General features: G+C 37.2%; 1 protein-coding gene across 1 annotated transcript in view; it reads right to left on the reverse strand.

The window, feature by feature from the left end:
* Positions 1-26,560, reverse strand: part of mad2 (mitotic arrest deficient 2) — a 90,802-nt gene that overhangs the window by 20,692 nt on the left and 43,550 nt on the right. The window lies entirely within an intron of this gene.

Consider the following 26,560-nt stretch of genomic DNA (forward strand, 5'->3'; position numbering starts at 1 on the left):
TATATAAAAGTTTGAAAAGGTAAATAACCTTTAGAAAAGTTGTAACTCTAAAGTTGATTGGCAAATTTCGGTATAAAATATAACGTTGAGTTCTATATTTTATTTTAATGGAGTCACATAGGATTTATATATGTATGAAGAATATTTAAAAGTTATGAAAATCACAAAAGTGTAAGGCGACTACGTTTCAACTACGAGAAAAATGGGAAAATGAAATTATCTATATGTAAAGATTTAAACAAATCATCTATAAAGAATAATCCAATTCAACGTTAATGATGTCATTATTATTTAATACATCACCAAAAGACTTACATCTATATCAGTGTACTACATCATACGTGTCTGTGAATTGTATTCGAGTATACGTAAAACGTGGAGTTCTGATACAATAATTTTACCTGAAGGATGTGTTAATAGATACGAAAACGAACTTAGTCATAAACGCACTATATTAGACAAGGACTAACTTAAATCGAAAGCTTTGCAAAATTTTAGGCATTTATGTTGAAAATGTATTTTTCAAATTGCATAAAATGAGTCCCGGAACTACACTTGAATTAAAGAATTTCATACTGATTTATGGTGATATAGCATGGCATAGAGAGACCATTTATGAAAAATGTTAAATTTTCTTAAAGAAGTATAAAATTAAATTTTATAGTGATCACCTTCATATTTATAGTAAATAGAATTCCGGTGTCGATGTATAATTAAATTAAAAGTAAGATTCTTGTCTAATTAAGAAGACAACTTAATGAGATTGTACACTTTATGTTTTATATATATATATATCAATTTTTATTTATTTATTTTATTTTATTTATTTTTTAGTTTTGCGTAGCAAAATCGGAAACAAATTTAAATTTGCATCGCAATTTATAAGTTTTCTATCGCACTCTCGGCAACTAAGAAAAATATTATTATTATTATTATTATTATTATTATTATTATTATTATTATTATTATTATTAATTCATACAGTGAAATACTTAACATTTTTTATTCATCACAAACAAGTATGATAATGAAAATCAAAATAAGGAAAAAAATAACAGTAATTATATTTTTAAGTTTTATCTTTGACATTCTACAGATTGTTTAAGCTGGTAGTTGTTTTTGAATGTATCCATACAGTTTTTTTTTTTTTTTTTTTTTTTAACTTTATTAGGCTCTCATATCCGTAATGACTTGAAAAAACGGGTAATTGAATTATGCACCACGACATTAACTTCAATTTTTTACGATAAAACAAAGTAATTTATTCCACACGAAGTCCAGTTTCTAATTGTAGTCAACTGCTACTCGGATACAATTCGTGTTCCATATTTTAAACATTTTAAACCGAACACTACCTTTTTTCCATAACTTTAATGCAAAATAAGCAAGCATAGCAAAACAGATATATATTAGTAGGCCAATACTATGAAACAAATATGAAAAAAAAAAAAAAATAGGAGGGCAGAAAAGAGTACTGCTAAGGTCCCGTATTTTAGCTAGTAATCTATTTTTTTAAAAGTAAGCTCGAGTCTTGGATTTGGAGAGTCGATCGAGCCACTTTCTTCACAGATAGAATAAAGTGTCGAAGAGTATATGGTCTCTGTTATTAGTTCTACGGTCTGTTTCGAATAATTTGGTTTGTAGTCAGTAGTAGATTGTGTTCTTGAGATCCAACAGACATCTAAAAGTAAACATCGAGTTTCCAGGAAGACTAATCACAGAGCTTTAACTGTGTGTAAGATCGAAAGAGAACCATTCTGTCATAAAGGAAAGATAATAATAAACTGTATTTTCTAGCAAAAATAGCCCACGTCCGTAAGATATTATGATCATAGACGCATCGCATTTTGCGATACCTCTTAAATAAAACACTGATATCTATCTATCTATCTATCTATCTATCTATCTATATATATATATATATATATATATATATATATATATATATATATATATATATATATATATATATATATATATATATATATATATATATATATATACAGGGTGTTTCAAAAAGACACGGCAAAAATTCAGAGGCAAATTCCTTACAGGTAGACAAGTAAGAACGTTCATATGAACATATGTCCGGAAATGCATCGTTACAGAGCTATAGCCACTGACACCACCTGACGGTGTGAAATAGTCACCTTCTGTCCGGAACTGTTTCCCGACGTATTACCAGAGTGTCGTGTGTGAAAGAATATGCAACACAGGTTCGAACGAAATTAATTAAGCCGATTGCGCGTTGAATGGTACAAGAATCAGAAAAAACACGCGCAAATAATGCATAATAATTGGTACTTTTAATGTCCGTATTGGAAAGTGCAACACTAATACAAATGGCAGTGAGAAAAACGCACCCAAAAATGCAATTATACATGCTCATCAGGTATAAGAAAATACCATAACGAAAGCATCGTGCAGGAGCTACAACCCAAGGAATGAAGGAGGGAAATGTTGAACGCAAGATGTCTCGCGAGTAGGTGTGGAGGAGTACCATGGCAGACAATAAGAATCATTGCTGATGGACAGCATTTCTAATTAGATTAGTTACAAGTTAAAACATAGCATTTGCCGAAAGGTGCATGAAGCTTTGGACACACTCTCAGGTCTAGCAGGCCATTGCAACATAAACATCTCGAAGGTATTTAAGACAGAAAATTTACTGTAATTGGAGCTGGGTACAATGTGAGCTGAAGTGACAGTAGTGCTGTGAAACAGAAGTGTACATTCAAAGTAAGCAAATTGTGCTGTGGAACAGACGACGTGGTGAGAATTGACTGCACTTAGTGGTGTGGAACAGAAACGGGAAAAGTGACTACAACTTGTGCTTTGGAAGACGGGAATACGTGTTTGTGGAGCAAGTGTATGTACGTATCAATAGACAGTGAAAAATGAAATCTTTGAGTTTTACGTCCCACGGTTATGCCGGTTAGGCTAAAGGAGACGGTGAGAGATGAGTGAAATGGTGGAATGAAGAAAGTGGGAGGAAACGGGAGAACCCCGAGAAAACCCACGAGCACGGTGTTTGTCCACCACAAAGTTCACTTGGCGGGGGCTGGGATCGAACCCGGGACCCCAGGCACCAGAGGTGAACGTCAATAGACAGTGGTGTTTAGGACAGAAGTGAAACATGTACACGAATGCAGAATTAGCAGATATGCATTTCACATATGGATTGGCGGATGGAAATGCACTAGAAGCACGGCGTCTGTACCAGGAGAGATACCCCGGATGTCACATTCCAGACAGAAAAACATTTGAATCCCTCCATCGCCGCCTGCGTGAGTATGGAAGTTTTGCGCCCCATGCTGCTGGAAACAGTGGCAGACCAAGAGCTATGACCCCCGAGGTAGAAGAGCAGATAGTGGATGCTTTTCGACACAATCCGGAGGACAGCACACGAGGAGTAGGTATGAGACTGCATGTACCTCACGCACAGATATGGCGTGTTTGTCGGCGAGCGAACCTGTATCCGTATCACCTTCAGCTAGTGCAGGCTTTGTCGCCAGCCGATCATCAGCCGAGAGTGCGCTTTTGCCAACGGTACCACGAGCAGTGTGCCGTCAATCCAAACTTCGCATCTGCAATAGTGTTTACAGATGAGGCGCAGTTCACACGTGACGGCATCTTCAATTTCCATAATGCACATGTCTGGTCGCCAGATAATCCTCATGCGATTAGTCAAAGAGGACATCAACAACAGTTTGCTCTAAATGTGTGGTGTGGTATTGTCGGCGACACTTTCCTAGGTCCATACATACTCCCACCGAGACCGGAAACAACTATCGAGATTTCTTGGAAACCCACATTCCAGATGTACTGGATACTGTACCCCTGGCTCTGCGTCCAATGTTACATTTTATGCATGACGGTGCGCCCGCGCATTTCAGTGTTACAGCCCGGTAGTATCTAAATGCCGTATTCCCTGCCAGATGAATAGGGCGTGGAGGACCAGTTGCTTGGCCTCCACGCTCACCAGATCTAAATCCATTGGACTATTACCTGTGGGGACATTTAAAGTCGTTGGTCTACGCATCTGCTGTGGATACTGAGGAGACGCTTCGTATTCGTATCGAAGCAGCTTGCCAGCGACTACGGAACACCCCTGGTACTTGGGCACGCGTTCGTTCATCCATGCGGCGATGGGCTGTAGCTTGCATTCGGGCAGGACATTTTCAGCACTTACTGTAAGGTATTACAGTATCGATTTTGTGGCGCTGGTGATGCACACACTTTACTGTTTGTGGTTGTAACTCTTGTTTGATGATGGTTCTTTGGACTTTATGACTATACCTGTGTCGTTTTGCTTTTCTCACTGCCATTTGTATTAGTGTTGCACTTTCCAATACGGACATTAAAAGTACAATTATTATGCATTATTTGCGCATGTTTTTTTTCTGATTCTTGTACCATTCAACGCGCAATCGGCTTAATTAATTTCGTTCGAACCTATGTTGCATATTCTTTCAAACACGACACTCTGGTAATACGTCGGGAAACAGTTCCGGACAGAAGGTGACTATTTCACACCGTCAGGTGGTGTCAGTGGCTATAGCTCTGTAACGATGCATTTCCGGACATATGTTCATATGAACGCTTTTACTTGTCTACCCGTAAGGAATCTGCCCCTGAATTTTTGCCGTGTCTTTTTGAAACACCCTGTATATATATATATATATATATATATATATATATATATATATATATATATATATATAGATAGATAGATAGATAGATAGATATAGATATGTATATATAAAGGTAACCAAGACAGTTCTGTCCCTTTTCACCCACCACCTTCACACATCGATATCTCACCTAAGACCAAGTTTTGAAAAAGCCCAACCCACCTGGGCCCATATGGGTTTTTTCGGGTATTTTTCGGTTTAATTGTTTTTTTCGGGTTTAATCCGTTTTTTTTTTAAATATTTCAATGTCTTTGGAGTAAAAGTGTTAAAATGTGATTTATATTTCAAGATTGTCATTGTCACAAGTTGCAACAATTTTCTGCTCAATGCTGTTAAAAAAAATGGCCGCTATTTTGAAATTTCACCTTCGATCGCCGAGAATATTTATACAGCAAATTTAGCATATCTCGTGCTTCCAACGTCAAAATTTCAACTTAAAAGACTGAAAATTGCGCTTCGTAGCGTGGATACTCGCTGTTTTGAAAAAAATGGCCACCATTTTGATATTTTACGTTGGTATGCTGCCAAATTCTATACAGGAAATTTAGAGTGGCTCGTGTTTGTACTCTGAAAATTTTAACTTAAAAGGCCGAAAGTTGTACCCTGTAGTGTGTGTGGTAGAGACAGACAAACGAATTGAGTTGATTTTGTGTTTAACATCCCTTTCAGCAGCGAGGCTATATGAGACGGGACCTACTGATTAACGTGGAATCAGAACCACATGAGCTCCCTCTGGGAAGCAACCCGGGTCCCACGCCGAAGACGCGTACACTAACCTCATAGCCATGAAGGAGCTCGGCACACAAACGAACAAATGTAGATCAAGCCATCCAGAAGCCTGATTGACGTTCGCCAAATATGAATACCAAAAGGGGCCTATTAATTTAAAACAAAGATACAATTCCTGTTGTATGAAATAAATAAATGTTTCAAAATGTCTTACATGAAATTAACATCTTAAAGCGTAAATAAATCTGCCATATTTTCTCCATGAGAATACGGGACACCTTAGATCCCCCTCAACTTTCCAACACAATGCAATGAACTGTAGTCTGGTTATGAACAAAAGTATAATAGGCCGCGGTGGCTCAGTGGTAGAGCGTTCACTTCTGGTGCATGGGGTACCTAGTTTGATCCCAGCTCTCGCCAAGTGAGCTTTGTGGTGGACGAACATCTTGTGCGTGGGTTTCCTCGGGATTCTCACGTTTCCTCCAACTTTCTTCATTCCGTCATTTCATTCATTTCTCATCATCACCGTCACTTTGAGCATAGCAGGCATAACCGTGAGACTAAAACTAAAAGATTTCATTTAATTAATTAATTTTCAAGAATATAATAGGTGAAGGTTCACTAAGCAGCAGCTGCATTTTTCTGTTCATACGCTGCAATTAATTGTACAGACTGAAGATGCCTAAAAACTTAAGATGTGATATAAAAATGCTTTACAGGAAAACAATATGCAAATTATTTAAATCAGTGGTACAATCTACCTTCAAAATTCTTCGCGCGTTTAGCAATATTTATTTACATGGCTGTATTTGCCAAAAGTACTTTCGTCAGTTTAATCAGATGAAAATCTGATTTTTCTCCTTGTGTCGTTGTAACTGTCAGGACCAGATTTACATTTTTCTAAGATCTGGACCGAAGCACAATTCTGTGCTCCTAGCCTCTGGAAAAGATCATAATTCTTGTTAACTTATCTAATGTGTTGCTGGAGAAAAGGTCAGTCATCTTCCCTGTGTTTGTAAATGTAGAAACACTCAACCCCCCTTTTATTTTTGATGTTCCGGAGAGTATCCGATTTTCCATCAACTGGAATGGAAAAAGTAGCATTAAAATTTCGCTCGCTATCAAGTCGAACAGGGTGGTGTAATAACTTCCTCGAAACTGTTACATGCAACAGCGTACTGTTCAGTCACTAATTACAGGATTCCCAGCCAATGTCAGAATTTTTTGTTTTTAACTTTTCGAATAAGCTGTTATTGATAGCAGAAATGGAACGGAGTTAAAATATGGGACCTTTTCCTGTTCCGACTAAATTTACGGGGACGCGTGACACTCGGGCCCAAAAATGGGACTGTCAGATCATCCTAATGTCTGGGGAAGCTGTCGTGTAATTGCCCAGGACTTCAACGCGCGCCACCCCGTAAGACCTACAATAAGCCACAACACCGTTAACTACCTCATTAGGAAATTTAGTGTAACTGGTAATGTAGCCGACAGACCGCGGTCAGGTCCCCCACGAACCCCGACAAATGAGAAGACATTCACAGTGGTGCTTCCTGCGACTGTGAAAAGTCCGAAGCGCAGTACAAGACAACTATCAGCGATAACAGGCGTACCGCGTGCTTCTGTGATGACTCTCCATACAAACAAGTGGCATCCCTTCAAGCTGCAGCTTGTCCAGAACCTTTCAGAGGATGATCCAGATCGGCGCATGGAATTCGCCAATTGGGCTTTGTCAGAATATGACCGAGATCCGAATTTCCCAGCCATGCGTTTTTTCACAGACGAGGCAACCTTTTATTTGGATGGGGAAGTGAATCGCCAGAACATGCGATCAATCCCTGCAAGAGAATCACTCCTACTCATATCATGGTGTGGTGTGGCATATGGAAGACGTCGATCATAGGACCCTCATTCATTCCTGGTACCTTAAAGAGTGTCCGATATCTGGACATGTTACAGGAGTTGTTGTTTCCGTTGTTTCTCTGCCCTGATGCCACCTTGCCGCGATATTTTCAGCAAAATGCTACATCACCGCACTATGCGCTGCCTGTGCGGGAATGCCTGGATTTGCGTTTTCCTGGACGTTGGATCGGTCGCCGAGGCCCTGTCGAGTGGCCAGCCAGGTTGCCGGACCTCACTCCGTTGGATTTTTTTTACGGGGTCACTTAAAACACCTGGTGTATCAGAAGATTCGGGATATTGCACATCTACAGGGACGTATTCAAACGCCTGTGATAGCATCACCCCGCTGTGTTGTTACGGGTTCATGAGGATTGGATTAAGAGACCCTGGTTGTGTTGCAATAGACGGGCAACATGTGGAGCACATCCTGTAGGTGGGACTTTAGGGCGTCATAACTTTTGAACGGGACATGATAACGCATTTCTGCTTGCGGGACTGCATTCCCCTGAAAAAAAAACTGTTAATTGATGTGTCACATGCCTACCTCCCCATTTGAAAAGAAAAAAACTGGATCCAAGATGGCGGCCATTCATCACGCATGCATGAATCGGTAGCTCCTTTACCCAGGTCCGCCCTCTGCTAGTCAGATTTGCTTTAATCATGTTTGTTTCCAAAATAATCGACTGTACTAAGACTCATGGACCACCCTGTAGAATGGTGTCCCGGGTCATTCTAGCCACGTGGGGCTTAGTGTTATCTTGTAACAGGAGAACTCCTTCGCGATTCAGAAGTGCTGGTTCTAGAGTTGAACACGGCTCAACTGATGACAACACACAGTTGCATTGATGCTCTGACCAGCTGGTAGCAATTCCCGATGCACGATGCCGCGAGCAATCTAACAAATACTCAGGGGGACCTTCTTCTAGCGCAGTGCTGGTTTCGGCTGTTTTGGAACCGGTTCAAGGGATGCTAATCAATGATGACGGCGCCGTGGAGCTTCGTACAGGACCAACTTCTCATCACATGTCAACACTCTGTCCAGAAATGGCTCCTTCCTCAGACAAGACAGCAAAGAAAAACAGGTGTCTGCTCGCGTTACCTTCTAGCCTGGAGTCAAATCATGTGGGACTCATCGACCCAACGGAGTGCTTCCCAAGTTGATGGAGGTGCTGCCGAATGGTTTCTCCACTCTCACTGAATTGTAGTCCCAGTTCCTCATATGTTTGGCCACTGTTAGCCTCCATTGCTGCCTGAAGATCTTCATTTTGTACATGTGCTAGTCGTCCGGCACGTGGTGTGTCTTCGAGTGTTTCGTCATTCTCCGTAAACGTGTTAAACCACCGCTGCACTGTCCGCGTAGTCACGACACCCTCCCTCACTAAAGGCCTGGCATATCTTCCGCCCCGCTGCAGCAGCGTTTGACCCCAGTTTGAACTTGTACAGTGTACACGTCTTTATGACGCTACGTGGAGGTCCCATGTTCACTCTGTCCTAACACACGTTCACGGTGTAACTAAACTTCCACAACCAGGTAATATGTTGGATATACCCACCCCAACAGCTGAACTTCGCCTTATCTGCATTCGCATTCAACTCGCGGTGTGAGGGCCAATTGAACACAGACATCCACAAAAAAGCGACAGAACTTTCTTGGTTACCTTTATACATGTACTATTGAATACATCATTAAAAATAATGTAACATCTTTTAACTATAACACAACATTTAATACTTATGCGTGGAAAACGTTCATGGTATTTTAATATCAAGGATAAAAATTTTAGTTGTCTTTTACGTAATAAATTTGTAAACACTAACAACAATAGTATTCCTTTGTGAAAGTCCACTTTATATTTTTTATCACTTGATAGTGTTATTATGCAATAAAATACATTTTCTAATACATTATGAGTGCAACTTGTAAGATCTTTAAACACATTGAGTAGGTGGCGGTTCAAGGAATTTTCGAATGTTTCTACATGGTCAATAGTATATGTATCGAAACTGATAACGATATAGGCTTTTCTGAACTTTTTATAGAAGCGTTTTTCTAGTATAATTGTTTATACATAGCCTTGGCAAGAATTATACTATTCATACACAGTCCCTATTTATTTTCTACTATCTCGAGTTTGACCTCTTTATTTACGAAGAACGAGTGTAGAAACTTTAAATGAAGTCTCTGTTATTGTTTAACGTAATTTAATTGGAAAACATGTCAGGATTTATTTTTTTATTAATATATATATACAGGTATGCATAATCTAAAATCAGAGTTTTAACCGTTAGATGATGTAACAATCATTGTATTGAAGTAATTTATTGTATTATCTAACATAAAAACAAAAAAAAAAAAAAAAAAAAAAAATAGGAATAGATGCTTTGTATATATACAGACTGTTCCATAATTCGTGTAATTTTCTACAGCACTGGGAGAAGATGAAGTTTTTACACTATTAAAATAAAAGTTAGCACTCTTATTGAGAAATATCTGAATTTTTCGAATTTCTAAAGGAAATAGGAGAAAATTGCTGTTTAGCCCCTCTTTTGGGGGTGTAAACACAAAACTTCATTTTCCTTATGGGAGATTCAATGTTAAATTTTGGAAGCAGTTTTCTCCAATAATTATTCGTAAAGATTTCGGGGCAAATAAGTTGTATTTGTTACGAAATGCAAAAACATTCAATCACAAAGCTAGTAAAGCCGTCTCAAACATTATTTTGGGAAGGCATCCCTTTTGGGAAGCAAGGGGCGTAAAAAGGTGGTGGGTGATGTGTTAACAAAATCCTAAAATTTTCGGAGTGCCAGTAAGCGTCAGATTAATCACGAATGTCACAGAACTAATGCTCCAATGCTCCTTACATGTAAGAGTGACTGATAATGGGGCTACAGTCCCCTTTCAAAAATAAGAAAATCACCATAAATATCCTTAGTAGGGATATACGAGAAGGTATTTTTTATTAATTAATGTGAAATTTGGCGTCATTGTAGCAAAAGAGTATGCGCTTTTGAAATCTGGAATGCTATTTTGGTAACGCACCGCCTTAGGGGGGCGCAGGGGCGAAGCATTAGATGATGGATCTTTATAAAAATTCAAAATTTTATTCCGGAAATGCCAGTGAGCGTCAGATTATTCACAAATGTCACAGAATTAATATTCTAATGCTCCTTGCATGTGCAGTTACTTATATGGGGTTATAGCCCACTTTCAAAAATTTAAAAAATCACCATAAATATCCTTAGTATTGGCATACAGGAAGAATAATTTTTTCTCAATTAATGTGAAACTCGGCGTCGGGTTAACAAAAAGTTATGCATTTATCAAATCTGAAATATTATTTTGGTAATGTACCGCCTTGGGGGGGGGGGGGGCACAGGAGGTGAAGCATAAGTTATTGGATCTTTTTAAAGTTTCACATTTTATTTTGGAAATCCAGTGTGTGTCAGATTGATCACAAATAATGCAAAATTAATATTCCGATGCTCCTTGCATGTGTCAGTGACTGATATCGAGCTACAGCTCCCCTTTCAACAATTATATTTAAAATTTATAATAAATATCCTTAGCAGGGACATACGGAAGAAGCTATATTTTGTCAATTAATGTGAAATTAGGCGTTGTGATAGTAAAAATCTGGAATATTATTTTGGCAATAGGAGGCAGAGGGCACGGAGGGTAATTTGGTATCTTTGGGGGTCATAGGGGGAGGACTGATAGAAATTCCAAATTTTATTTTCGGAGTGCTCATGTGTGTCAAATTAGTTGCTAGATGCACAGAATTAATACTCCATACTGCTTTTAATGCCAGTGACTAATATGTTACTACAGCTATCTTTGAAAAGCATCATAAATTCAATATGATTATTCTTACGCAAAGACCTACTGGCAGAAGCAGTTTTTTACAATGTGAAATTTGGCATTATTTTTTTAGAAAATAATGTTTGTGACAATAAGATAATACCCATATGTGGATTTCTTTTAGGGGCGTGGACTCAGAATTTCTTTTGCCTAATGGGAATGTGACATGGGTACGTGCATTTTGAGTTAAAAAATACAAGAACACTCTTTCGCTTGTACCTATGATGGTGCATGCGTCTGGAATTTTATTACGGCCATTCCTCCTTATTGGGCAACATAAAACAAAGAATTGTCCAGAGTGTAGTCATCCACATATGTTGGAGAAGGTGTTCACAGTGGCTCTAATAAATCGCATTAATTCATTCATGTCTTGCTCGTTCACGAGGGCATGCTGAATAAAGTAAGTTCATTTTATCTGTCTTACACTTAGATTAATGAAATCTTTAAGCAATTTGATTAATGACAACTGAGCCAAAAGAAAAGTGTTGTTTTTAGAAAGGGATAATATGTTTTCTTGGGTTTATGGTATAGCCTGACTCAACCTGATCCTTATTCCTCGCGAGACATTTGTTTTTACTACAACCATGTGTCCATAGTATACGATTTCCTGACGTGCTTATATGTGCAGTATACGAGTAGGCTACTACATGGAAAGTGGGATCATACAGTTATTGTGGAAGAAGTAAGGAAAAGATACGCTTTTCTATGAATAAAGAAAACAATGTTTTAATTTTTGAAACATTACTTCTTATTAAAATCTTTTCGTTCGTGGTACCTGCGGCATTTTCCATTGTCATTTTGTGTTCTATTTCGAGCTGGTTTGCTTAAGTGTGCAAAAAATATGCTGGTGACTTTATATGTGATTTTATGCTATAAGAAGAGACCAATTTGGTTTTTAAAAACGCAAAAACATTACATTCCAGTGATGCCAAAAAAACTAAACTATATCCTCAATCTGTTACACTGACAAACGATATTCATTTATACTGGATTCGAAATTTAAAAAAAATCAACATTCTTCTACAATAATGACAAATTGCACATTAATTGTAAAACATATTTACCTCCTTCCCGTACGTCCCTGCTAAGGATATTTACAGTAAATTATGTGATTTTTGGAAGGGTGGCTGTAGCCCAATATCAGTCACTGGCACATGCGAGAAGTATCGGAATATTAATTTTGTAATATTTGTGATCAATCTGACACACACTGGATATCCCAAAATAAAATTTGAAATTTTTATAAAGACCCAATAACTTATGCTTCACCCCCTGTGCCCCCCTAAGGCGGTGGTTACTAAAATAACTTTCCAGATATGAAAAACGCATACTTTTTTGCTACAACGACGGCAAATTTCACATTAATTGTCAAAAAATACCTTTTTCTCGTATGTCCCAACTAAGGATATTTATAGTATTTTTTTATTTTTGAAAGGGGGGAAGTCACTCTTACATGTAAGGAACATTGGAGCATTAATTCTGTGACATTCGTGATTAATCTGACGCTTACTGGCACTCCGAAAATAAATTTTAGGATTTTGTTAACACATCACCCACCACCTTTTACGCCCCTTGCCCCCCAAAAGGGATGCCTTCCCAAAATAATGTTTGAGACGGCTTTACTAGCTTTGTGAATGAATGTTTTTGCATTTCGTAACAAATACAACTCATTTGCCCCAAAATCTTTACGAATAATTATTGGAGAAAACTGCTTCCAAAATTTAACATTGAATTTCCCATAAGGAAAATGAAGTTTTGTGTTTACACCCCCAAAAGAGGGGCTAAACAGCAATTTTCTCCTATTTCCTTTAGAAATTCGAAAAATTCAGATATTTCTCAATAAGAGTGCCAAATTTTATATTAAAAGTGTGAAAACTTCATCTTCTCCCAGTGTTGTAGAAAATTACACGAATTATGAAACAGTCTGTACAATATATATATATATATATATATATATATATATATATATATATATATATATATATATATATATATATATATATATATATTCCACATAATTTTCACGGAGGTGTTTGTAACTCAATAAATAAGCTGTATATTCCATCTGTGCTTATTTTATTAGACTGACGTTTCAAACGCAGTGATTGCATTCATCTTCAGTGTTCCACAGTTTGGTGAATTGTTGTATAATTATTGTAATATAATATTATTATATATAAAATTATATATTTTAATATTTAGCAATCAAATATTATTACCAATTATAGCTTGATTCAAATTTATAATATTAACAGTTTTCTCACTTTTTTTTCGAAATTCACGTAATTTCAAACCTTTCTTTCTATGCACGTATTATCGCGTAATTTTTATTTAAATTTGCCTCTTATCTATCTTTTATATCCGTGAGTGGATCTACACATAATCGACGTGTTTTGAAACAAAATTTTATGTCTTTTCTTCTTTTATATGTATATAATAAACGAGGAGAACGAAAATATTATATTTTTCACAAAACGGTTTTAATTTTGAATCAAACTGTAATTGGTTAACAATATTTGATTAAAATATTTTTTTTCAAGATAGGCCCTATAGATATTTTTTATAACCATTTAAAAATTACTTATAAAGATTAACATGTTTCAACACAGTTGAAGAAGCTCACTATGAGTAGGAACAAATATAAAGGCGTCAGCTATTTACATAAATTCTCACCAAGGGAAAGTCTATACTTTTAATATACCACAGTATAACTAAAAAATAATATCTCAGCAGGACATGTGGTAATTACTTTATAAATTATTATTATTAAATTAGCCAAGCAGACTTCTCCCTTCGCAAGAGTTCCTCTACTGTTCTTCGGTTTCATTGATGTATTGACCTTATTTCTACAGTGGTCGTTCAACTGTATATATGTTCAGCGTTGTCCTTTATATTAAAGAAGAAACACCTCATCTAGTTCCTTTCCACGTAGTATGCACTGTTGCCAACGCTTATTAGCAAAATATCGCTAAATTTAGCTCCCAAAGTCGCTAAAACAGTTATTTGTCGAATTTAAAGCTTAAAAAAACAATATTTTTTTTTTTTACTTTTATCTTTAGAAACAAAGTAAAAATGCAGAAACATGTGCACGTAAAAATAATCGATAAAATCAGAAACCAAGTAAAATGATATATTTATTTGCAAAGAAACCTGTCATTTTTGGAGTTTCACGCTTAATTTTATATTACATCATACCTAGTATGGTGTGGAGCCTCCTTTTGCTTCCAAAATACCTTGGATCCGACATGGAATGGACGTATACAGCTCCTGAATCGTGGTGTGTGGAATTTTGTACCATTGTTCCTCCAAAACATGCTCCAGTTTCTTAAGGGATGTTGGTGGAGGGTAATGAGACCGAACACGCCTTTCTAGCTCCGACCACAATGGCTTAATGACGTTCAGATCTGGTGATTGTTGGACCCAGGGGAGGTGTGATAGCTCCTGGTCATGCACCTCAAACCATGATTTCACCGTTTTTGCAGCGTGACAGGGTGCCAAATTATCTTGGTAGATGCCATCACTATCAGGGAACAATATTTGGGCCATGGGTAGAACCTGGTCCCCCAAACTGGCTTCATACGCCTGAACATTTATCATTCCATGTAGGGCTATGATGGGACATGCAGAAAACCACGATATCACTGCCCATACTGTAACAGAACCACCACTATGCTTTACAGTTGGGAGCAGACAGTATGTATCATAGGCCTGCAACGGTGTTATCCATATGTAAACACGACTGGTTGTTGGAAACAAGGTGAAGGTCGATTCATCGGACCACATTACGTGTTTCCGCTGCTCAGGAGTCCACGCCTTGTGGTCCTTGCACCACTAGATACGCCTCTTCTCATTTACTGCTGTGACCAAGGTTTTGGTGATAGCGGCCCTGCCATGAATTTTCATTTTATGAAGTTCCCGTCGCACTGTTTTCGATGAAACCGGGTTCTCCAGGCCGGAATTGAGTTCAGACGTAATTTTCATTGCAGTGGTCTTCTTTTTAGCTGCTACAATCCGTTTTAATGCTCTCCGGTCCCTATCTGATAGGATTGTCTTTCGACCACTGCTGTGCTTTGCAGACGTCGTTTGGCCATGAATTGTGTATGCCCTTGTGACATTGGACACAGTGCCTTTCGATACCCCCATAATGTTCGCCACTGTTGCCACTGAAGCCCCAACCAGACGAGCACCAACGATCATGCCTCTTTGGAAGTCTGTCAGGTCACCCATTTTACCGCACCACTTTCACACCACGACATTCACAGGTGAACTGGTTACTGCTGACGGAAGAGGAAGGTCCACATGACACATTGAAAGCAAAAAACGATCGGCAACCGCAACACATGTTGTACAGTGGAGGGCCAAACTTACGTGTCCTGTGTGAATTGTTTTTAGATTTTTTTGTCTACCCCTATATATATATAAAACCGACATCCTTAAGACTAAATAGAAAACACACAGGGCACTTTATCAATTGCCCATCATTGAATTAGGACATTACACAATACAAACTGCAACTAGATATAGTCAAAAAAAAATCTTTCGGAATGTCCTAATTTAATGATGGGCAAACTACTGCCTGCGGCTAGATGTAGTCCCTGAAAGATTCTATCCGGCTTGCGACATGATACCTAATCTGACGAATGAAAGGTAGAATGGAGATTCTTCGAAAGAGTTGTATTAGAAACAGACCGACTGATGAACATTTAACTACAATTCTAAGAATCACTGTAACTCAGTTCAAACCAGACTGTGAGAAACTTCAACCATTACCAAGGCTTAGCATTACAAAAATATTTCAAATTTGTCATTCCTATTTTCATAAATTATATTAGCCCGCATAAGAATTTTTTTCCTCATCCTTTGGTCCTCCTACATAAAGTTGGCCCATAGCGGTTCTAGTTCGTTCCGTTTGTAAAATGACCGTGCAATAAAACACCTGCAAATAATATTCCCCCGCCCTGTTCCGAACTGACCTGACGCACCACTACCGTTACCAAAAGGTTGTGATGTCAGTTGTATATAACAAGCCATAAAGGGACTTCACAATTTGTTACACATGGTGTATTCAGGTGGCGACGTTATGAACCACGTAAGTTATTCCCGAATTGGACCTAGCAGCATTCACATAATGATATGTATTTGTTTTATTCACCAATATCTTGTCAATTCCTTTGTAACTGATATCGGAATTGTTAAAAAGCAATACACTAAAAACAAATCTCCAGTTTTGTTGCCAAGACACTTCAAAAGTCGCTAAAAAAAAGTCGTTACTTGCTTTTGTAAAAGTTTTGTCGCTATCTGCCTCTCCAAATCCGCTAGATTTAGCAACTTGTCGCTAACATTGGTGTTAAGGTGCCAAGAACCGACGACACGTTAACACGTTGGATAGCAATAGCTATGCGTTGAATCAGGAAAGACGTCGAACAAACATCTCCAGAAGCGATAGAAATACGTCTGCCTACTGTTACGCTTCCACTCCTGTTCCGTCTACGAATTTGAATTAGCTAAAGAATCTATAATCTTAATAAGCTACAGAAAGAAAACAGAATATGGAGGGCAGCTTTACAGGGATTATAAATAATAGTACGCAATCACCACGGTTCCGTATACTTCGGTCACCACTTGAAATACCTTCAACATTCTAATTAATTTTCACTCCGCTTTTTGATTATTTTTTTAAAAATAAGATTAGATACGTCAGCACAACGGGAAATACTGGAAACTAGCAGCATACAACTAAAATTGACTATCATCTCAACAATTTATTACAAATATCAAAATTCAAGCGAACAACTTCAAACAGCATATCTTTAACATATAATCAAAAATTTCCAGCAATTTAAATTAATCATGAATCTAATGCAAATAGTTCATCAATTTCATATCCATTTAACAATCAATTTTTATTAGTACCAAATAACAATATTCCGTTCAGTCAAATTGAAATTTACTAAAAAACAACCTTGAATTCAAACACTACTATTAATTTTAAATTTTTAATATACAATTTTGTTTCAAAAATGACTTTAATTTGACTTTTAACAATTTATTAATTATTAAATTTACGCACGCCACAATTCTGTTCTCTAATTAACCAAAGAAAATATTTGACTCAATTCCTAATTCTCAAATAACAAATTTGATTTATTTGCTTCCTTGTTGCGTCAGCTATCAATCCGATCCCCCATTTAAAGTACTATCTGCTTATTCAAAATGGGTACCAAAGATTTAATAATTATCACTCTTGTTCTTTTAATTTTTGTTATAATAACCTCCAACCAACTATGATATCAACCAACTATGTATTTCCTCTAATCTGAAATTATTGTACCACGAGCAAATTTGAATCTCTATCTTTCCGCTTTCTAATGAAATCAGAATGTTCAATCAAAAACGAATCAATCGAATGGAAAACAATTACACAACCAGACAACATTTACTTAACGTAGACAAGAAGGTTCTACAGGTTCTATCTACGATTACTTACCGCAATAAATGCTGCCAGGCTTCTGTAGATGGGCTCGTTCTTTCCTTCTACGACTACATTAAACACACTCGGAAACAGCTTTGACACAAACTGGAGACTGAAAGTCCAAATCCTTTTCCTATCAATTTAGCTGAGAAAACTAATAACACTGGACAACAAATTTTAACTTTTTTCATGCTTCGGAAATGAGAAGTACATTTTCTTATGTAAATGAGGATGCTGAATACGAAAATGATAATAAAAATGCTGAATTGGTTCGAGTTTAAGTGTAACTGACAGAAGTATGTCTTATGTAGTGTTATCACTCTCAGATTTTCTATGTTGACTTTCACTTAAGTAGCTACTGCTTCAGTATTGTTCACCCGAGTATCAAGATTCATAAGCCATTCGCTTCAGAATAAACCAAGCTTGCAAATAGTACTATGCGCATGTGTACATGATAAGGGAATTTTGAGATAGAATTGGGAAATTCAATCCAAAAAGTCCCTTTCCAACTGTAGCGCCCCCTGTGCGGCCGAGGCTACAGGTACCCAAGTATAATATACCTTGAAAACTGCTGTGGTTCATACGTAATTAGTGTGCCAAGTTTCATTGTAATATCTATAATAGTTATGAGGGAAAGATACTTCTCAGTCCTGCTTGACAATGCCAAATTTCACATAGGGAAAAGTAAGACATAAGGTAAAAAGAATCCACACAGTACTAACCATCTGAGTATCGTGACTTATACGCCATTCTCTTCAGAATAAAACAGACTTTCAAATGGTACCATGATAATGTGTGTGTAAGGTATGAGAAGAGAGAAATTTGGGGCAAAATTGGGAAATTTCCGTCCAAAAATCCCTTTTCAACTGTAACGCCCCCTGGTGCGGTCTCTGCTACAGGTACCCAAATATAATATACATTGAAACTACTGTGTTTTATATGTAGAGATAAGGACTCGAAAAAAAAACCGGCTATTTTGGAAAAAACTCGGTTTTTTCTGCTTCGCTTTTTTGCTTGGGAAATGTTAGGCTTTTTTCAAAATTCTGCTTTAAATTGATAAAGCAGACTTTGTTTCGCTTCTCTATAACACAAAAAGTCATTTAATTAGTGGTTGATGCTGATAATAATATAAAACCTCGGAAATAAACAATGAAAATTTCTAAAAGATATTTCAAACAATTTTACTTCAACACATGTGCATTATGAATTCCAAAAGATTAACCACTGTATATAGTAAGAATTCTTTAACCTCCTATATACAAAAGTAAGCAGGGTTGACAAGAACCATGGTTGTTTTTGAAAACGCCAAAAACCCGTTTTGGGGGGAAGTTTAAACCAGTTTTTTTTGGGGGGGGGGGGTTTAAACCAGGTTCTTTGATTTAGATATTTTGCTTCATGTATTTATATTACATATTCACAGAAATAAGTTTGTTTCGCCTTGGTGTTATTGAGCAACAACGGGGTTATGCTGGAAGAGGTCCCATAAGCTTAAAGAAGTCCGGTCAGTAAATTTCTTAAATTGAGAAACTCTCGCCCTAGCCATCGGAAAAATCCCGTCATTACTTTAAATGTAAAACAATAACGGGGAAATCCTGTTATTGCTTTGCATGTAAAATTTAAAGGTCAACGTATCATAAGCAGTACGCTAAAACTGAGGTATTAAATTACAAATTTAGTATGTAGATATCATTGAAAGTCCAATCCAAGCTAATGTTGGAAGCTACGTAGGCAATCGATAAATTTTGCCAATTTCTATCAATATATTTAATCAACCTTGGCTTCTTTATAAAACAACAGGCATTCAGGCATGCAGAAATATAAAATTTGGTTTCGTTTCGTATGTTTAGGCTTAACATCCTTACGTAATACCAATGTTATCGAAGAGAAGACTTTCGCTTAAAGTGATATCCGAACCGCTACTTGGTTTACGCATGAAAGAAGGGTTGTGGTTCGACCGAGAATTGAACATGGGACACCTAGATTAAAAGGTGAAAAGGAAATAAAACTAATGCAGATGGTTTGATATGTGGAAACGTCCCCATGAAGTTCACACGATTCGCATTTTTCGTTCTTTTTATTTTTTTGGTTTAAACCAGTTACAAAAAAAAAAAAAACAGCTAGTGTAAACCAGCCAACCCTAAAAGTAAACACTTCTTTTTAAAAAAATACACAAATAACTAGCAAAAGTGTCTGTAGTATTTTTACTTCAAAATATTCCATACCCTCTTTTTGAAACAAAATAAAATTAAAATAAAACATAAGAGAAATATTTAGATTTATATGATACAATTAAAGGCTGCACATCTAGAGCTTTTCGTTCTGTATATTCTTGAAATTCTACAGTTAAGTTGTATACAACCACCATCACCCCCATGCCGTAAACGTCACCAGCACCTAGTGGCCCACTTGCCGGTAAATGTCGATCGTCGCTATAGTGACACGTCGAAGGGCTGCCGCTAGTGTGCCACTGGCGGCAGGGTTTCGTCGAGTCGAAAGAGATATCTAGAGCTGGAGTACTGAAGTTACCACCGCGCATTTTGGTCCGCGCTTCTTCGATTCGTCGCGGAAAATCGCGAAGGGACCAACACGAAATATCGCTAGTCATGTCCATGCGGTTATTGTTATATATTATTTTTTTCTGACGAATTGTTCCTAAAGTGACCTACAGGGGTCAAGAACAACCCCTTCCTCTACATCATGATGTGAAAAATCTTGAGATGAGTGCGTATAATTGTATGAATTTAGATGACAACTGTAGCCGATCATTTGAAAGTGAATATGGGAGAACCATGAAATAAAGTAAATAGACGCGCGTCATTCTGTTACAAAATTACATGGCGAACGGATTTTATCTAATCTCAAACGGTTATCGTCGAATAAACACGGTTACAGGAGCACTCTGATTAGCTAAATTAGAAATACCTCAACGATTTATGCCTCTACAAGCGACGCTTTCTCCATCGTCTTCGTGACCAAGTCGGAAGAGCACGCGCCTAGTAATCCAAAAGTTGGTGGTTCGCGCCTATCCTGAGGCACGTATTTTTTACTTTTCTTAAAAGTGTTTTATAAACTCTCCTTCATGTAACAAATAATGCATATAGGCGATTTAACATATTTCGAGGGAATAATTTTGTTGTTCATTGGCGTTTCGTCGCGTCTCTGCCGCTGGTGGTATAATACATTTTCAAAACGGAAGTGGGGCCACCGCGGATCGTCGCTGCGGAGCCGCCAATTTTTTGCGAGATATCTCTAGTTGCCCATCGGTGGTCCTCCGACGCCTACGGCATGGGGACAGTTTACCCAGTCCTCAAGTTTTCTGAATTTTTAACAAGAGGGATTCAACATATCATTACGGAACCCCTCCCTCCCCCAAAAAGGACTACGGAATATATTTAAGTTAAGCTAAATACAACTGCACAACAGAGTGAGTGGTTAGCTTTTGCGCTTCTATCGGGAAGTCCGGGATTCAAGCCAGCATTCGACCATTTTGATAAAGCTTTTCTTCATTCCATCTGTGAATGTACAAATAATGCATATACTGTGAGTTGGCCGACTTCCTTTCTTATTGTTTTTAAATCGTTATTATTACTAATTACCAGCAGTGACGGTTTGGCGAAGGTTAGGGGGGCGGTCTTTCGGACTGAAGCCTGTTCCCGAAAGTTACAGAATGTCTAAAACAAACTAAATATCTATTAGTTATGCCTTTACTCATGAACTTTAAGCTCCCGTCAAATAAAAATTACGAATGTTTAGAAAAACTAAACATTAGTAAGAAAACCCCCTCCCAAAATACTTTTCTAAATCCGCCACTGATTCTCAGTATAAAATGATCTTCAAGGTTGTATCCGGAAGATTATTGCTAACCATATAAACGAAACGAAATATTAGTTATGCCTGTACTCATAAACTTCAAGCATCTCCCAAATGAAATTAGGACTTTTTAGAAAACGAAACAATCAGAGAAACCCCTCCCAAAGTACTTTTCTAAATCCGCTACTGATTATTTGTATAAATTGGTATTAAAGGTTGTATCCAGAAAATTATTGCTAAATCATTGCAAAGCTACAGTATAAAGGAAATGTGGAAGTACAGTTTGACGGATATATTGAAAAACGTACGCTTTGAAGGATATATTGAAAAACGTACGCTTTGACGGATATATAGAAAAACATAAGTTTAACTTCTGCGCTAGAAGCTTGAGTACTAAGCTCTTAGAAATCAAACACGGACGACAAACTAAAATGATCTAGAGAAAAAAATGTCGATAACTCAAAAGTTAAAATAAAGTTAAGTAGCCTCTAAAATTGCCCTCAAATACTACATTCTTTATGTTAGCTTCAATTCGTAAAACATGTGCTCCATCCATCTTGATGGTGAGTTTCAGAGCGAAATATGCCATTTAGGTCATGGAATTTTTATCTAACTAAAGAATATACTATAAGAAAGAATATACTAAATAGATAGAAAAATCATGAAAATGAAAAAAGCCAAAATTTCCTAAATTTTCGTTTTTTCCCAAAAAAGCCGGCTTTTTATGTGAAAAAAACCATCGATTCAAAAAAGCCGGCTTTCTGCATCTCTATTTATATGTAATGCGTGTAACAAGTTTTAATGTAATATCTACAGTAGTTATGAGAGGAAAATATTTCTCAGTCCTGCTTGACAATAACAAATTTCCTATAGGGAAAAGTGAGATATAAAATAAAAATTAAGTGACGTTTGTATGTAAAAAGCTGAAAATACATTTTGTTATAACGTTAAACTCTCTAGACATGAGACAAAATATCACTTGAAGCAAACTTGTAGGTTCTAATGTGATAATTGATTATATGTGTGCGCGGTGCAGAGTTTGTCCCAAAAAATGTAAAAGGGTTAATAAGAAATTAAAACTATATAGAATGGATGTGATAAAACATAACTTACATAGATATTACAAACAGCGTCTTTTTGCCTGTCGCTTGTGTTCTGGTTCTGGAACATCTCTAGCGACTGTCCAACAATAATTAGCAAGCATAGATTTCCTCCAGTGGCCCTGATATCTTTTCTCCACCATAGATATAACTTGATGAAAGTGTTTCCCATGTTCATCGCTGACTGCTCCGCAATTTTCTGAGAAAGAGATTTGTGTGAGAGCGTTCTTAGTAATATATTACACCCCACTGCATAGTAGGAAAATATTAGGTGCTCCACTAATTCCTTATAGCTCTGAGACTGCTCATTTCCCAGAAAATTCGTCACCACGTTTCGGAAAGATTCCCATGAATCTTCTTCTTAACTTCTAACACTGCATCAAATTCAGAATCATTGAGAAGTTGTCGAATTTGAGGGCCAATAAATTTGAGGGCCTCCTTGATTTTCGTTTCAGTTATTTGTGGAAATTTAGGGAGAATATACTTGAAGGCATCATATGTTTGGTTCATACTTTTAACGAAGTTCTTGATTATACCCAATTTAATATGCAAAGGAGAAAGTAAAACTCTGCTGGAATGTATCAAAGGAACATGTTGATCGTTTTCTGCTCCTGGCTCTAAAGATTTACGTTTTTTTTTTTTATTTATTTATTTATTTATTTTTTTTTTTTTTTTTTTTACGTAGTGGGAAGCCTTATCGCGGCTATCCCATTCGCATAAAAAGCAACAATATTTTGTGTAGTCGAGCTGCAGGCCAAGAAGTATGGCTAGAACTTTGAATTAGCCACAAATATTCCAATTGTATTCGTTATAATTTATTGCTTTCATCAGTTTTCCATGTTAACATATGTCTCCTTCCAGTGGACTGCATAACAGACTGGGATTGATGGCAACACATTTCCATTGTTCGCTAACATATGTTAGACTTAGTTTTGATGCGTCTATGAACATCCGCCATTCATCGAGATTATGTTCCATGTTAAGTTACTCACAAGACCAGTTACATTTTTACAACACACTATGTCACTTTCCATTGAAAAACATTCTTCCAGGGGCTTCTAACTTGTTCGATACAAGAATACTTTAACCTTTTCAGAAAGAGCTCCCCATTGCTTGAGTCTGGATGCCAGTGGTTCTACGCTGATTTTTTTAACCCCAGATCCCTTATAAAGTCATTTAATTCATGCTGAGTGATCATATGGCGAATAGATGACGATATGTTGGTTGTGAAGTTAGGATCGGTGGATGACGAGGAATCTCCAACAGGATTTGACATACCTGGGTCCACTTTGTCCGCCTCTTGTTCTTCGTCGGATGAAATAGTCGAGTAAGATACGGGAAGTTGTGGAACCTTTAGTTCTTCAGAAAGTGGCACAGGACGAATAGCTGAAGATATATTGGGATAAATAATAGTACACTTTTTCTATTTGGATAGACCTTTAACTGGAGGAATCATGCAAAAATAACAGTTTGAAGTAGGATCTGGCGGCTCTCTTCATATCATTGAAAATCCAAACGGAATGCATGACCTTTTTACGAACAGCCGGTGCCGCATGTTTGTAGAACAAGTATTACAACAAATATGTGATGTCCATTTTTTGTCCATTATCTCCCACTTTACAGCCAAAGTACAACTGATAGGCTTTATGGTATGTGTGAAATTTCGTTTTTGATTGACAAATGTTACTTTGCCGTAAACGTAAAAAAATGTCCGCATCCAGGATGGCAAATTGTAACTAGAAAAGAGGCGTATACAACACGTTTTCTCTGGCAAACTCTGCAATACAAACTAAATCGTGATGTGGTTGATGTTTGTTTCTCAGACATGAAATGAAAGCGAGTAGGATAGCAATAAAGTTAATCGTCAAACAATGGAAATTAATTGAAATAAACAGACAGCTCCTGTTGCCACAAACCCATAATTTGCTCACCGGAGCACATCTGGTGATAACGTACTTCTTTAAAACCTGAACCAATCTTCAAAAACTAATTTCCTATTCGTTATCAGGACCCTAAAATTAGTAAGAATTGATTACTTTTATCTCAGAAGCATTTTCACTGTTGACCAGTGTAATCAACACAATTCCAAAAGTAGCAGAAATCCTGTATTTAACTCCGTGCTATTAAATCCAACGAAGAAACAATACTCAGACAAATACTGAGTTCTCAATATCACTTCTATTTCAAATCACGAATAGAATTTTGCTTTTAACTCAACTAACACTACTAAAAATCTTTTCGATACTAAGTCCATTTAAATTACAACCAGTTAAACCGAGTCGAATCGTGAAGGCAGTCAAGTCCAGGCAAACTACTCCTCGCTATAAGAACTCAATCACAACTAACTCCTTCCACCCAGACAAGCAGCCGCGAAGGTTAGCCTGTATCGTGATTGATAGCTGACGTCATACATCTACACCAGGTAGCTGTACACCTCTTTTCTTCCTCCAAACAAAAAGCTGACGTAGCAGCTATTCCAATACAAATAAGTTTTTTTTCTCAATTTACCCATACGTTACATTCTTTTTGTTTAAAAAAAAAAGAAGAGAAAAATACAATACACATAATTTCATTATTTCCTTAATTATTAACAAGTTATGAAGTCTTTATTGAAAAACAGCGTCAAAAATATTTTTTTTTTCTTTTACTCCACTATATTCTTTGCCCCCGAACATGGGCGTCGGTAGCTATTTTTTTTAAACCAATTTTAGAAAAAACAGTCCAAAATCGAACCTTCCTTTGGAAATAATGATCTACATCCATATATAGTTATTGTGGCCACCATTAGCATCTGCCACACTACCTCTCTAATTAAATCAAGGTTTCTAGACCCGCGAGCACCATTAGTCTCGATAGCAATTGGAGCAAAAATAAATTTATTAAGGAGATTGCTGTATTTCCTTTGCTTTTCTACTCCTCTGCAACTAGCAACAGCCAAAGGGAGACTTGAATGGGCAAATGTATCTGAACATGTAAAGTCCCATGCTAGTGATATGCCTTTCATCCAAGGCACTGTCATGCCATCGGGTCGTTTACCATCTGAACGACAACAGCCTGCAGGTTCACGTATGGAAGGAATTCCAGCCGTGGTAAGGGCTCGTAAAATGATATCATTAACAAAGAAGTGTCTGGTGTGTCTGCCAATGTTCTTCATGCATGAAAGGCCACGTTAGTTAACTTGGTCCCCGTAAGCTGTACAGCGAGGTGGCTCTCAAACAGCAGAACCTAATCTTAAGGCAACAGCGATTAGAAAGATTTCATTAGTCATATGAAGACCTAATGATAAGGAAGGTATTGCATTCAATCATGCCCAGCATGGAGGGATGAGGCAGCAAGAATCATGGCTTTATCCTCTGGACAGGGTGTCTACTCAAATTCCAAAATGAAATTTCGTGACTTTTTCTTTCCCAAACCATAAAATTTAGTAACATTCTGAAGAGTGAATTTGGCTGCGAATTGGGCCAAATTTTCATGTATGCGATAGAAACGTGCTTTGTTTGCGATTTGGTAGGGTGTAAAGTCGAAAACAAACATTTTTGGTGATGAATTTTGACGTTTTATAGAACAGAATTTTCCAATCTACATCATATTTCTCCATATAAAAAAATTCGTGACCTAAAAGCTAAGTTTCGTGACTTTTTCTTGACTTTCATGACCGTTTTCTGATTTCGTGACTTTTTCATGACTTTCGTGACCGATAGACACCCTGTCTAGAGCAATAACTGACTGTAATAGAAGTTCACGGAAATACGCTGCAATTGATGTATACCAAGATCCCTGAGAACCTCTTTTGTTAATTTCTTGAAGATCTGTATCTGTTAAATTTTACCATTTGCTACAGCCTTCTTGAACTGCACCACCTGGGTCTAGGTGGTAACCTTGCGGAAGGAGAGCCTCGACTAAACGAAGAGATATGTGGTAGGACGCTAGAAAGGTGGGAATGGCCATATCCACGGATCGTCGAATACCAAGACCCGCTTAATCTTATATGTAA

Source organism: Thermobia domestica, chromosome 8 (assembly GCF_964235325.1).
Source record: "Thermobia domestica chromosome 8, izTheDome1.hap1.1, whole genome shotgun sequence".
NCBI classification, from domain to species: Eukaryota; Metazoa; Arthropoda; class Insecta; order Zygentoma; family Lepismatidae; genus Thermobia; species Thermobia domestica.